The sequence below is a fragment of the Mus musculus genome, chromosome Y (assembly GCF_000001635.26).
Source record: "Mus musculus strain C57BL/6J chromosome Y, GRCm38.p6 C57BL/6J".
NCBI classification, from domain to species: domain Eukaryota; kingdom Metazoa; phylum Chordata; class Mammalia; order Rodentia; family Muridae; genus Mus; species Mus musculus.
In genome coordinates this window covers 20,750,741-20,756,845 of record NC_000087.7, presented here as the reverse complement: position 1 = coordinate 20,756,845, position 6,105 = coordinate 20,750,741, and positions in this window count along the sequence as shown.

The window sequence follows — 6,105 nt, the reverse complement described above, 5'->3', positions numbered from 1 at the left end:
TCAGGAGGAGATTTTTTGCTTTGGGATTCTGAATGGCGAGGCGCCAGTAAGAAAACTGCTGCTTCTAACGCTCAGGCTGGTAATTCAGACTGGGATAGCAACATGCTTTTAGGAGAGGGTCCATATGAGGGACAGACAAATCAGATTGATTTTCCCATTGCAGTGTATGCGCAAATTGCAACGGCCGCTGGCCGAGCTTGGGGAAGGTTGCCAGTCAAAGGAGAGATTGGTAGAAGTTTAGCTAGCATTCGGCAGAGTTCTGATGAACCATATCAGGATTTTGTGGACAGGCTATTGATTTCAGCTGGTAGAATCCTTGGAAGTCTGGACACGGGAAGTCCCTTCGTTATGCAATTGGCTTATGAGAATGCTAACGCAATTTGCCGAGCTGCGATTCAACCGCATAAGGGACAGACAGATTTGGCGGAATATGTCTGCCTTTGTGCAGACATCAAGCAAACCCCATGGGACAAGTAATAGTTGAACGTGCTCATCGCACCTTAAAGAATTGGCTTTTTAAAACAAAAGAGGGGCAGCTATATCCCCCAGGGTCACCAAAGGCCCACCTTGCCTTCACCTTATTTGTCCTAAATTTCTTGCACACCGATATCAAAGGACAGTCTGCAGCGGATCACCACTGGCATCCAGTTACTTCTAACTCTTATGCATTGGTAAAATGGAAGGACCCCCTGACTAATGAATGGAAGGGTCCAGATACAGTTCTAATTTGGGGTAGGGGCTCAGTTTGTGTTTTTTCACGAGATGAAGATGGAGCGCGGTGGCTGCCAGAAAGATTAATTCGTCAGATGAACACAGATTCTGACTCTTCTGGTAAGTATCATTCTAAAGACTAAAATTCCTTTTGTGCTTAAAATTCAGCTGAGAGCAAAAGCTCCCAAAGCTGTTCTCCAGCTACTCTCTGAGCCAGCTCCCTGACAGGAGGCCGGAGACTAGCCTCAGCTTTACAATTTGCATTTGAATAAAGTACATGGACTTCCCCAAAAGAAGTTCTGCTTTCCTACTTTCTCACTGTCGAGATTTTGTCTTTCAAGCAGGTAAATCAACATTCTTGAGCCGGAGCAGCAGATGTGCATCCCCGCCCCCCTAGAGCACACAGGTGGTAGCTGTTATCTCCATTCCAAGGACAATTCCAGCATGTGGCCTTCAGTCTGAGTTAAAAATTAGGTTTACCAAGAGGGCTAGAAAAGTAGATATTTCTATATTAATAAAGATTGGTTTTTATTTTGATAGACAGGCTTAGTCCCTTAGCCAGCCTCTGGCTTTTCACCCTTTCTGTTACTGCAAGGTGTCCTTAGCTCCTTAGGCTGTGGAAAAAACAAGGATGAGGAGAAACGACTTCCAGCTCCTATTTTAGCCACAAATCGTGATGTTACTAATGACATAATTATTGCTTAGGCATTGCTAAATCTGAGGTTGATAATTCTCCTTTAGGAGCTGCACAGCACTCAGAACTGTGCATACTGGTTTGTGATCATACAAATTCAGTATAGGCATCGCTTGGTGCAGAGAGCACTGCAGGGGAAGGTCCAGCTTGACCATTTCTGAGTTTCCTGTGAGATAAACCCGGTTTGAAAGAGGTTGGTATCAAATTTTGGCTAAAAATCAAAAATATTTTTCGGCTCTGCCTCTCCTCCCCAAAAGATACCAGATCCACAGGTGTGGGTCTTAACAGTACCCACGGGAGGAATCGGGTCAATGTCCACCCAAGCCAAGGTTAAAAGCCCACTCATCTACGGATGAGAAAATCATTTGATCACCTCAGTTAAGCGCTGCCTTATTTTAACTTAATTAATAGGGGGGAGAGAGATTGGAGACGTACTATTGAAAGGGCAAGCCCTTCACTGCCTCCCACCCAAATAAAAAAGCCATTTGGCCTTGTACTACAGAGCTGGCCGAACCCCTTCTCCCTGTTTCCCACCAATCATCCAAAAATGCAGAGGTCAACTAGAAAGTTACCTACCAAGTACTAATTAGCATAATTAAGTCAGAGCCTGCAGCTCCAGGCTTTTCAGTTAGTTGTTTACTAAGAAAGGACAGTCTTTTTTTTTTTTTTTTTTTTTTTTTTTTTTTTTGGGATTTTTTTTTCCATTTTTTATTAGGTATTTAACTCATTTACATTTCCAATGCTATACCAAAAGTCCCCCATATCCACCCACCCCCACTCCCCTTCCCACCCACTCCCCCTTTTTGGCCCTGGTGTTCCCCTGTACTGGGGCATATAAAGTTTGCAAGAAGAAAGGACAGTCTTAAGCCAGATACAGTTTACCATAAGAAAAGTTAAAGAATCCCAGGGAAGCAAGTTTTTTTTTCAGTCCTAGATTCCAGGCAGAACTATTGAGCATAGATAATTTTTTCCCCTCAGGCCAGCTTTTTCTCTTTTTTTTTTTTTTTTTTGTTTTGTTAATAAAAGGGAGAAAATGTAGTCTCCCCTCCCCCAGCCTGAAACCTGCTTGCTCAGGGGTGGAGCTTCCTGCTCATTCGTTCTGCCACACCCACTGCTAGAACCTGCAGAGCCACACACGTGCACCTTTCTACTGGACCAGAGATTATTCGGCGGGAGTCGGGTCCCCTCCCCCTTCCTTTATAACTAGTGTCGCAACAATAATATTTGAGCTTTGATCAGAATGAATTTGTCTTAGCTCCATTTCTTCTTTCGCCCGGTCTAGATTCCTCTCTTACAGCTCGAGTGGCCTTCTCAGTTGAACCATTCATGTTGCGAGCTGCTGGCGGCCGCAACACCCGAGGACCCTCTTCTTTAGGGTTCAGAGTGCTACCTGGTCTGGTGCCCACTCTAAGGTGTCATGACAAGGAATTGTTGAAGTCAGAGCATGATATGAAATAATGGACATGTTGTTCTTAGGAGACTGTGATCTCAAGTCCATTTTACACCAGGATAGATCCCTATAACCTGAGGTATTCAGTGAGATTTTCAGTGATGTCAGTTTCCATCTCATAACTGAATGGGTAAGTTTTATCCATACAATTCCTCCTCAGAGGCTATGGGGATAGACAAACACTGGCATACTTGCTAGGGCAAGAACAGGTGATAGTATTTGAATAGAGCAAAGAATGCATGGAATTGATATCACAGATATTATTCTGTATTTTAAAAACGACCTCTCCTAGATAAATTTGTGACAACTGTGAGTCTAACTGGATGCTGAAAGACATCTCTGAATGACTAATACTTACTGAAATATTACTGTGCAATTAACATGTTATTGTTCAGAGAATAAGGGCAAAACTAATCTATTTATAGTACAGATGCAAGTTTTATTTCCAATATTTTAACTGTTTTTGACTAGATTCAGAACACAGACAAAGTTGCACTCCTGAATGTAGCACTAGTGGCCTTAAAGAATTGTTTTGTCTGTCACAGTTAGCAAGTTGGGTTCTTATTCATTGTCATATTTGGATTGCTTGTTGAAGGTCATATAATTCTCCTGAAGCACAACAGGATAATGGCTCACATCAGTGGCAACACATGGACCATTCAGTTTGAGTCCAATGATGCAGCTGGAATATAGTTGCACAGGATTATTTATTAAACACTTAGTCAAGCTGATTATTTGAGAGATCATGTTTTATAGAAATTGGTACACTGAGAAAGTGTAAAATTGAGGCTATAAGTGAAGATCCTACTTTACTGACACAGAAACTTGTTTTGCCTGTTTTGTACACTTTGCCAGTTTTCTATGAGCAGTTTTTGATCTTGCTGGATGAAAGGTGTTTATTTGGCTCCTCTCTTTGAGTTTTGTGAAGGATTTCTGTTTCCCTTTGGCTATGCAGCAATAAAGGCTTGCATCATTCAGAAACTCAGGGACACTTTCTATCAACCAGTTATTTCCTTGTGCCATTGCCTCATTGCTATGCCATAAGTTCTTTCTTCTTGGAATTCCTGAATGCTTTTCCACCCCCTCTCTTTTTTTTTTAACTCCAACTTATCTCAGGAGTTTATATTTAAAAGCTATTTGCTGTCAGAATATCCACTCTTCTCCTACAATCTGGGGTAACTTGTATTCCTGGCTAATTCTGTATTAACTGTGCTTATCTGAATTTCTAGTTGGTCTTTTGCCATCTCTGAAAACATTGAATTTAAGTAACAGAACAATCATGCTAGGCATGAAGAACTTGCTGCATGGTAAAATGGGTAGGAAATTATATGTATCGATTCAGATAATATACACCTTTTGAGAATTAGCTGTGCAATCTTAATGTCAGAACAAAATAGCTTTCTGGATTTAAGTTACTGTACCTATGTTTCTTTCAGATAATCTATAAAGGCAAAATGAGTAGTGGTTTATAAATGGAGAAATGCTTGATTTAAGCATGGTGATATTGAAAAGAAATTTCAATTTTTCACTTTGAAATTAAATCTATGAAGGTGATTACTTGACTTATGTTTTGAAAAGTTTTTTGTGAATTTTTCTAAATATTGGATATGTTTTTTAAACATATCATTATAAATAACAGCATTATAATGTTCTTCAAATAAAATGACTTTTATTCATTGTAAATGTAATAATGAAAATAACTGAATAGGTTTGTAGCATTTAACACAGTAATTAATATTCTTTAATAAAGGTTTTAAAATATATTCCTTTTCTTAAGTTTATTCTCTTACATGAACAAACAACTGAATGACCAGGAAAGACATAAGACCAAGTCTTTTTGTAAACTAAATTAATATCTTTTGACATTTGGCATGTTAAAAGCTTGACACTGGAAGTCAGTCAAACAAAATATTGGTTTGGACGTTTAATAGGGCCTTGGTGTACTTTCTTTTTCATGACTGGAGCTGTCTTGATGACACCATTGTGCTTTTATGCTATTTCTCCTAGCAGAGTTTTGTGGGAACAGTAAGACACTGTCTTGTTTGTCCTGTCTTAATGTTTTCTTACAATTTATCTTCTTATGACTCCTCCTCATCCCTTCTCTCTTTCTCTCAGTCTCTGTCTTTCTGTTTTTCTGTCTCTGTCTATCTTTCTCTGTCTCTCTGTCTCTGTCTCTGTCTCTTCCCTGTCTCTCTCTCTCTCTTTCTCTCTCTCTCTCTCTCTCTCTCTCTGTGTGTGTGTGTGTGTGTGTGTGTGTGTGTGTGTGTGTGTGTTTGTGTGTTTGTAGAGTGGATGAGGGAGAATGGAGGTGGATCTTAATGGCATGTATGTATAATGTTTTTTCATGTATGAAGCTGTACATATGTAAGAGGATATGTTCATGTGTGTGCATGTGCATGTACAGACCACATGTTAAAGCTGTGTAATTTGATGACTTTCACTCTCTTTACTTAGCAGGGTTTGGGTTGTCTAGCAAGGCAGCTTGACCCAAGATTTCCAGTCTTCCTCTGATCAGAGTATAGGTGAGCAGACACACTCACTCAACACTGGGTACTGGTTTATCTGAACTCTTTTCCTCACATTTGTCTGGCAAGCACAATATCCCCTTAATTATTTCCCTGCCCCTATTATTTTTTAAAAAAATGTTATTAGGAATTGGCTTTTACTTCCTTTATTTCTTTCTCAGCAAGTTCATTGATGGCATATATAAATATGTTGATTTTTTAATGTGACTTTTTATCACTCCAATTTGCTGAAACTGTTTGTATATAAGTTTTCTGTTGAAACTATTAAGGACAGGATTGCATTTTCTACAAATAGGGATCAATTGACTACTTTCTCTCCCATATGTATCCATGGTGGTATGTAAACATGGGCAGCACTGTGTAAATTAGTACACTGGTTTTCAAAACTAGACTTATGAGATAGTCTAGCTGTCACACACCAAGACAAATACTTAAAGATCCCACATCCTACATCTGATATATTTTCAATGCATGTTTATTGCAATATTCACAATAGCTAGGAAATGGAACCGTTTCTTTTCCATTATGAACTTAATAGATGAAATGTGGTATATAGGGCCGGTGAGATGGCTCAGTGGTTGAGCGCTCTGACTGCTTTTCTGAAGGTCCAGATTTCAAATCCCAGTAACTACGAGGTGGCTCACAACCATCCATAATGAGATCTCATAATCTAATGAGATCCTTCTCCTGGGGTACCTGAATAGAGCTGGAGTGTATATATATGA